Here is a 9477-nt window from a genome sequence, read left to right as displayed (position 1 = left end):
CCCCCCCCCCCCCCCCCCGGCCCCTGACAATCTACTTGCATCTTCATGAATTTGCTGATTGTGGACATTTCCTATAAATTTAATCATAAAACATGTGGTCCTTTATGACCAACTTCTTTCATTAGCTTCATACTTGGTCTACCCCTCTCTCAATTGAAAAGACCCCCATCAACAGCTCCCTCCTTTGAACCTCCTGCTGTGAGAAAAGGCACTGAGATGTAGCAGAACAGAAATTATTACAGAAAACTTGGAAATAAAATGCAATGGGAGTGAGAGGGCAAGTGGGGTAGGAAGTAAAGGAGAAAAAAGACAAATTGATTTTAACTTGGGGTGGAAGAGGAAACAGAGCCCTCCCTCAATTGAGAAGAGCCCTGTCAACAGATGTGGTTGTCTCTTCTGTGGAGAGCTGAGTTCCTTTAACAGAAATGCTTAGCAAATCCCTGCACATCTACGCAAGCCACTGGTTTCTACAACATATGGAAATGCATTGTAATGTTTATCAATTCATTGCCCATTCTTATTTCCCACTACTAAATACAAATCGTAGCAAACATTATTTTCTAAGACTGTGCCAACATACTCTAGCTAAATATACGTATACTGGCCAGAAAGTCTAACCTGTTTTTGTTTCCACTTGTGCTTTTGTTTCCACTTGTCAGAAGTGCTTTTAAATGGAAAAGTTAATTTTATTTTTAAGCTTCATATTCTTTTTTTTTTTTTTTTTTTTTTTTTGAGACAGAGTCTCGCTCTGTCGCCCAGGCTGGAATGCAATGGTACCATCTTGGCTCACTGCAAGCTCCGCCTCCCGGGTTCACGACATTCTCCTGCCTCAGCCTCCCGAGTAGCTGGGACTACAGACACCCGCCACCTCGCCCGGCTAGTTTTTTGTATTTTTTTGGTAGAGACAGGGTTTCACCGGGTTAGCCAGGGTGGTCTCGATCTCCCGACCTCGTGATCCGCCCGTCTCGGCCTCCCAAAGTGCTGGGATTACAGGCTTGAGCCACCGCGCCCGGCCCCCTACTTCATATTCTTAAAATGTCTCAGCTTTAAAACTATTGGATCTTATCGTATGCATTGTTGGATACTTTCTTTTTCTAAGATAATTTTTTGTTTATTTTTAATTCTTCACTAAATTATACTTTGTAACCCTTTTTCAATTTTTTTCTATTTAAAATACAGTTTATAGTATCTGCTCACTGTTAAAGAACCAAAATGGGAAAACTTCTACAGCTGAAACATTTGAACTCTTACAGATGTGCATTGAATGCCTACTATATGCCAAGCACTTAGGAGTACAAAAATGTATAAAGACAACCCAGTGTGCAAAACATTAATATATATGGGGAAAAGAAAAATGAACATTTTAATTTAGCACATGCTCTATGCCAGGCACCATGACAACCACCTTCTCTTAAGTCCCATCCCCATTTTACAAAAAGAAAACTGAAGCTCAAAGTCAAGGTCAGAGAGTCTACAAGTGACATTTTGATTTGAAGTCAAGCCCTAGCTCCCTCCTTTAAACCTACTGCTGTGAGAAAAGACACTGAGATGTGGCAGAACAGGAATTATTATAGAAAACTTGGAAATAAAATGCAGTGAGAGTGAGAGGGCAAGTGGGGTAGGGAGTAAGGCAGAAAAAAGACAAATTGATTTTAACTTGGGGTGGAAGAGGAAAAAGAAGATTTAGGAAGGTTCCTTGTGAGAGGTAGTCCTTTGGTTTTGAAGGTTGGTTTTGTCATTTATAGTAGTGTTGTAAAGTTTGATTTTTAAATTAATATATTAAGGATTTCAACAGGAAGTCATTGAGTGAAGGGCATGGAGGTAGAAGAATGCATGGTATAAAGATTTTGGGGAGAAAGTTTTCATAATTCAAGTGCTACTTCTATCTTTTTTGTTTGTTTGCCAAATCTGTATATCACTTATAATTTACTTAACCTATTTCTTTGAGATGGCTAACTTCATTTTATTTAACAAGTTAATTGAAAAGGGAAACTTTACAACAGTACACAAAATAGAAAACATTTCAATAGAAAGTAATAGTAAAAAAACCTCAATTTTAAAAAAGGTGTTATTAAATTTTAGCTAGACTAGACATTACAGTTGGTTCAAAATCTGAGGCCTGCTCTCTCTTTGTTAAGAGTGAGGTTTCTTTAGCCTGGTACTGTGTCTCACGCCTGTAATCCCAGCACTGTGGGAGGCCAAGGTGAGAGGATTGCTTGAGGTCAGGAGTTCAAGACCAGCCCGGGCAACATAGTGAGACCCCATTTCTATTAAAAAAAAAAGTTTAATTAAAAACTTTCAATTGATGTTTTAATTTGTTTTCTAAAGATGATTTTTTTTTCTCCTTAATGTAATCAAATGGGGTAGAATCATCATTGCTAACATTTACTGATGCTTACTCAGCAGCATCGGGCACTATTCTTTTTTTTTTTTTTTTTTTTTTTTTTGAGACAGAGTCTCGCTCTGTTGCCCAGGCTAGAGTGCAGTGGCACAATCTCGGCTCACTGCAACCTCCACCCCACAGATTCAAGTGATTCTCATGTCTCAGCCTCCCAAGTAGCTGGGATTATAGGCATGTGCCACCACACCCGGCTAATTTTTGTATTTTTAGTAGAGACAGGGTTTCACTGTTTTGGTCAGGCTGGTATTGAACTCCTGACCTAAAGTGATCCACCTACATTGGCTTTCCAAAGTGCTGTGATTACAGGTGTCAGCCACCACGCCTGGTCAGTACCAGGCATGGTTCTAAGTGATTTATATGCATGGTTATATTATAGTCCCCATTTTTCAGGTGAAGAAACTGATGTGTGCAAAATTAAATAATTTGCCAAAAGTTACACCACTAAAAAGTGATGTAACAAAATTTGAATTTAGGAAATGGGTACTAGAGCCTAGTCTTAATCATTTACTTTGTTGTCCCTGGTGTAGATTGAAAAAAAAATTGGAAAAGGAGTCATTTTCTTACTGTGTTTTACTGTGTATGACTGACTCCTTTGAGAATACTGATTAAGAGTTAGACTTTGGATTTGAATTTTTGTTTTGCCTCTTTTTAATTATATAACCTTGCAGAGTGACTTGACCTCTCTTAGTTTGCTTCTCTGTCTTCTAAATGGGCATAAATAATACCACTTGATAAGATTATTGTGGGAATTAAATAAAAGTGACCAATAAAAATTAGATTTTGGCTGGGCGCAGTGGCTCACGCCTGTAATCCCAGCACTTTGGGAGGCAGAGGCGGGTGGATCACATGGTCAGGAGTTCAAGACCAGCCTGGCCAAGATGGTGAAACTGCATCTCTACTAAAAATACAAAAAAAAAAAAAAAAAAAAAAAAATTAGCTGGGCATGGTGGCATATGCCTGTAATCCCAGCTACTCGGGAGGCTGAGGCAGAGAATTGCTTCAACCTGGAAGGCAGAGGTTGTGGTTAGCGGAGGTCACGTCACTGCACTCCATCCTGGGCTACAGAGCGAGACTCTGTCTAAAAAAAAATGAGAGAGAGAGAGATTTTAGCAGGATACAGGTTGTGGTGGTTTCCAATACTAAATGGAAGAATACAAACTTTATTTTGTATATAATGAGGAACAATCAAATATGATTTTTGTTGTGGTTATGTGTTTGTATGTGTGTGTGTTGAGACAGTGTCTCGCTCTGTTACCCAGGCTGGAGCCAGGATCATGGCTTATTGCTGCCTCAACCTCCTGGGCTCAAGCCATTCTCCCACCTCAGCTTCTGAAGTAGCTGGGACTACAGGCCCAAGCCACCATGCCCAGATAATTTTTGTATTTTTTGTAGAGCTGGGGTTTCACCACGTTGCCCAGGCTAAATGTTTTTAAACAAGGTGGAACATGATCAGATCTTTTAAGAAGATAATTCTGACAGTAATTCCGATAGAAATTTGGAGGTTAAGAGAGTGAGAATAGTTAGGGAACATTGTAAGTGAAAATTTGTAATCTTTTTTCTCCTTCTGCCCTAATGTCTTTCTCTCAATCACACAGTAGTAGTATTTAAAAAACACTTTTACCTTCAAACAAGAGGGACACAACCAAATCAAAGTGATTATTAGAGACACTTTGTCCCGGAGCCTGCTAAAGAGTATACCCCTTCCTTGACCTATTTAGAGATACTCTGTGGACTTTGTTCAAGAAGGAAAGCATAACAGTAATGTTGCTGGTTGACTTGAAGGTGAGTGGGAGTCAACTGTCTTTATAAAGCTGAAAGCAAAAGAGAAGGGAATCATTGTATGAATGTGCCAATATCACAAGAAAAAAAAGCCACCAACCAGTTTCGTGGTGTGGAGACTTCCAGGACATTGTGCCTCTTGTGCACTAGGTGACTAGAAATCGTGCTTATTTTCAATAGTTAATGTTTAAGAAAAAAACAAACTCCAACTAACTACTTATATTCTGATAAAGTTAATTGGACATGTTTTAGGAATCTTTTGGAAACAAGAGTTTTTGTGCATGGAGTGTGTAGTGAGTACACTTTTTGAGAATCCCGGGTCCTCTCCAGGAAGAATTCAAATGTGTTGAACTTTCAGTCTCTGGCATTGGAATGGATGGGGTGTTGTCACTAATTAGCCAATCAACTCCGCACATTTCAGGAATACTTCCAGACAGAACCTTGAAAGATTTCAACATTGCATTGCTTTGCATTGCGCATATTGCACACTGTCCTCATAATTATGAATTTTTGAAGCAGTAGCCCGTGTGGCATAGACTATGATGTGAGAATTATTAGAACGCTTTTGAAAGTGTGATTACCCTTTAACCTGGAAGTAGAACAATGCACTTTTAAATTTTCTGAAGTCCAGCCACTTGTCTTTGGATAGTAGGATTCTTATGCTCAGAAAGTGTCAACTAGACAATTATTCTTATGAACAAACCTCTTTAGATCTATAAGAGATAACTCACATAGCTCAGATGGACTCAGCTCCAGTGCTTACTTTTTATATTTTGAAAATAAAAGAGTTTCGGCCGGGCGCGGTGGCTCAAGCCTGTAATCCTAGCACTTTGGGAGGCCAAGACGGGCGGATCACGAGGTCAGGAGATCAAGACCATCCTGGCTAACACTGTGAAACCCCGTCTCTACTAAAAAATACAAAAAACTAGCCGGGCGAGGTGGCGGGCGCCTGTAGTCCCAGCTACTTGGGAGGCTGAGTAGCCTGAGTAGGAGAATGGCGTGAACCCGGGAGGCGGAGCTTGCAGTGATCTGAGATCCAGCCACTGCACTCCAGCCTGGGTGACAGAGCGAGACTCCGTCTCAAAAAAAAATAAAGAAAAGAAAAGAGTTTATTTTTACTATCATGAAGTTTCTGATAAATAATAATGCATATGGTCTTAAAGTGTGTTTCAGATATGGGGAAAGCTGAAGGCACTTTGCACAGGACCTAGGGCAGATGGCCTAATTCTACACAGGACAGTTAATGAAAAACAGTGTTACTGATGGTATTATTTAACCCGAGAAAAGATTACAAATTAACAAACTCAGTAGTTGTCTATTTGTGGACCAGTATGAAAGCCAGATAGCTGAGAAAACTTTCTAGACTTTCTGAATCATGTTACCAAGTTTAAACATACCTCCTTAGCTCTCTCCAAAGCATTTGCTCTAAGTCGACAGGTCCTGCTAAAAAGACATTCACTGACAACCAAAATTGTTTATGCTACTAAGTGGTTAAAGGGCAAAACATCAGCAAGTAGTTATAGTGTACCTACTGTATGCAAGGAATCACCTACACCCTACAGAGCTACAGAGATGTGGTAAGACATTACCCCGAACTCAAGGAGTTTAGAGTCTAAGATACCTTGGGAGATAGGATAATAACAGGAGGAGTTACAACACAAGGCAGGATCCTGTACATAGTATAAGGAAGATACAACCAGAGCACTCCTGGGATCCAGGAGAAAGAAAAGCTTAGTTACTTTGGGAAAGAGTGTGTGTGTGTGTGTGTGTGTGTGTGTGTAGTGTAGTTTTATTTATAACAAAATATTGGAAGTAATGGTGACTAATTAAATAAAGTATATCCATATTGTAAAACATATGTAGCTGTTTCAAAAAATGAGGAAGCACTCTACATAGACTTATGGAAAGATCTTCATGATATTCTGTTGAGTGAAAAAAACAAAGTGTACAAGAATGTTTAATATACCATATTTTATGTAAAAGAAGAGAGAAAATATATATTTGTTTTGGTTATCTGTTCTTTAAAGAAACTGGATGAATACCTGAAGAAGAACAATGGTTCTGGGCTGGGAACTGAGCACATAGGGAACAAGAATGGAAGAAAGACTTTTCACTGCAATTCTTTGTATATTTTCTGGATTTTTGAACCATATGAACTCCTATTCAAAAATAAATTATAAAGGAAAACAAAAGACGTGGTCAAGAAGACCATGGAAAACTTCATGAAATAAAAGAGGAAAGTTTGGAGCATGTTGGAAGATGGAAGAATAGGGAACTAAAAGAAGAGGATTAAAATGAGACTATCTTAAATTTATAAATAAGCATGGAAATTTTAAAACAAATTTCACTTTTTTTTTTCTTTTCTTTTTTTTTTTTTTTTTTTTTGATACAGAGTCTTCCTCTGTCACCCAGGCTGGAGTGTAGTAATGCAATCTTGGCTCACTACAACCTCCACCTCCCAGGTTCAAGTGATTCTCATGCTTCAGCCTCCCAAGTAGCTGGAATTACAGGTGTGCACCACCACTGGCTAAGTTTTGTGTTTTTTAATAGAGACAGGATTTCCCCATGTTGGCAAGGCTGGCCTTGAACTCCTGACCTCAAGTGATCTGCCCGCCTCAGCCTCCCAAAGTGCTGGGATTATAGGTATGAGCCACCATGCCCTATCACATTTCACTTCTAAATTAAAATTACATTAAGGTTTCTTTCTTCAACATCTTAAAAAAACAGACAGGCTTTCTTCATCCCAAAACTAATATGATTCCTATAAAAAGTGGACTTGTTTGGCTTTTTTTCGGGTATCAATGTATTGTATTCTTTTTCCTGTGATTTTATCCTACTTCTGAAATTTAACATCTTCATAACAGAAAAAGTCAGTTATAGAAGTAAGCACTTTACAGAAATGAAGTTGTATTAGTTCGTTTTCACACTGCTAGAAAGATACAACCCAAGTATTTATAAAGAAAAGAGGCTTCATTGACTCACTGTTCCGCATGGCTGGGGAGACCTCAAGAAACTTACAATAATGGCGGAAGGGGAAGAGGCACATCATATATGATGGCAGGCAAGAGAGAGTGTGTGTGTGTAGGAGGAACTGTCAGACACTTATAAAACTGTTAGATCACATGAGAACTCACTATCATGAGAACAGCATGGGGAAACTGCCCCATGACTACTTATGTTTTTAAAAGTGCTCTTGAAATTGCATTTTTTTGCTTTACAGCTATATTGAGGTATAAGTTACTTATAAAAGTTACCCATTTTAATGGCTGGGTGTGGTGGCCCACAACTGTAATCCCAGCACTTTGGGAGGCCGAGGTGGGTGGATCACCTGAGGTCAGGAGTTCAAGACCAGCCTGGCCAACATGGCAAAACCCCATCTCTACTAAAAATGCAAAAATTAGCTGGGCGTGGTGGCTCACGCCTGTAATCCCAGCTACTTGGGAGGCTGAGGCAGGAGAATTGTTTGAACCTGGAGGCGGAGGTTGCAGTGAGCCAAGATTGCGCCACTACACTCCAGCCTGGGTGACAGAGTGAGACTCCATCTCAAAACAACAAGTTACCCATTTTAATTAAGTTACTCACATAGTGTGCCATGAGTTTTTGCAAATGTATAGAATCATGCATCCAAATAGTCAAATTTTAGAACATTTCCATCACTCCCAAAAAATTCTCTTGTACCCATTTATGATCACCCCTGGCCCCAGACAACAGTTAATCATCTGCTGCTGCTATTGTCCTTTCTAAGGTTTCATTTAAGTGAAATAAGACAATATATAGTCCTTTGTTGGATCTATCAGTGGGTGCATGTGTGTGCATCTTCCATTTTTGCTATGAATAATGCTATTCTGAACATTCACATAAAGTCTTTGGACATATGTTTTCATTTCTCTTGGATAGTTGCCTGGGAAAGAAATTGCTGAGTTGAGGCTCAAGCCTGTAATCCCAGCATTTTAGGAGGCCAAGACAGGAGGATCACTTGAGTCCAGGAGTTTGAGACAAGCCTAGGCAACACAGCAAGACCTCATCTCTACAAAAAATAAAATAAATAAAAAATAAAATTAAAAAGTAGCCAGGCATGGTGGTGCACACCTTTAGTCCCAGCTACTTAGGAGGCTGAGATGGGAGGATCTCTTGGGCCTGGGAAGTCAAGGCTTCAGTGAGCCAACACCCTACCACTGCACTCCAGCCTGAGTGACAGAGCAAAACCCTGTCTCTGAAAGAAGACTTTGCTGGGTTGTATGTCAAATATATGTTTAAATTTTTAAAGAAACTGCCGAACTATTTTCTAAAGTGGCTGTACCATTGTGCATTCCTACCAACAGTGTATGAGGGTTGCTCCCCATCATTGCCAATGCTTGTTTTATCAGTGATGTCTTAGTGTGTGGTTTTGTTTTGCATTTCTCTAATGACTAATAATGTTGAGCAAATTTAATGTACTCTAACTCTTTGTATGTTTCTTTTGTAAAGTATCATTTGCTCCTATTTCATTGGGTTGTCTTCACATTATTGACTTATAAGAGTTCTTCTTATATTCTGGATATAGGTACTTTATTAGGTGTATGTTTTGCAAATATTTTTCTCCCAATCTATGACTTGCTTTTTCTTCCCCTGACCCCTTTTTTAATTTTGGGTCTCTCTCTGTTACCCAGTGCCAACTGAGGCTGGAGCGCAGTGATATACACATGGCTCACTGCAGCCTTCAACTCCTGGGCTTAGGCAATTCAATCACCCTAACCTCCCGAGTAGCTGGGACCACGGGTGTGCATCACCATACTCGGCTGTTTTTCATTGTTTTTTGTAGAGACTGAGTGGTTGCCCAGGCTGGTCGCAAACTCCTGGTCTCAAGCGATCCTCCTGCTTCACCCTCCCAAAGCACTAGGATTACAGCACCCAGCCCCTTTTCATTTACTTAAAGATATCTTAATAGGCCGGGCGAGGTGGCTCACACCTGTAATCCCAGCACTTTGGGAGGCCGAGGCGGGCAGATCACAAGGTCAGGAGATCAAGACCATGCTGGCTAACATGGTGAAACCCTGTCTCTACTAAAACTACAAAAAAAGCCAGGCATGGTGGCGGACGCCTGTAGTCCCAGCAGTCCCAGCCACTCAGGAGGTTGAGGCAGGAGAATGGCGTGAACTCAGGAGGCAGAGCTTACAGTGAGCCGAGATCATGCCACTGCACACCAGCCTGGGCGACGGAGCAAGACTCCATCTCAAAAAAAAAAAGATACCTTTAGTAAATAAAAGTTTTTAATTTTCGTGAAGTCCAATGTATCTTTTTTTTTTTTTTTTTTTTTT

The 9477-nt window shown here is 40.0% G+C and overlaps 1 protein-coding gene across 1 annotated transcript in view; it reads left to right on the top strand.

Moving 5' to 3' along the window:
- Positions 1-9477, top strand: part of RIDA (reactive intermediate imine deaminase A) — an 18229-nt gene that overhangs the window by 1261 nt on the left and 7491 nt on the right. The gene's annotated exons all lie outside the window — the stretch shown is intronic.

Source organism: Rhinopithecus bieti, unplaced genomic scaffold (assembly GCF_001698545.2).
Source record: "Rhinopithecus bieti isolate Rb0 unplaced genomic scaffold, ASM169854v2 scaffold_8760, whole genome shotgun sequence".
NCBI classification, from domain to species: Eukaryota; Metazoa; Chordata; class Mammalia; order Primates; family Cercopithecidae; genus Rhinopithecus; species Rhinopithecus bieti.
This window is presented reverse-complemented; position numbering and strand designations above follow the sequence as displayed.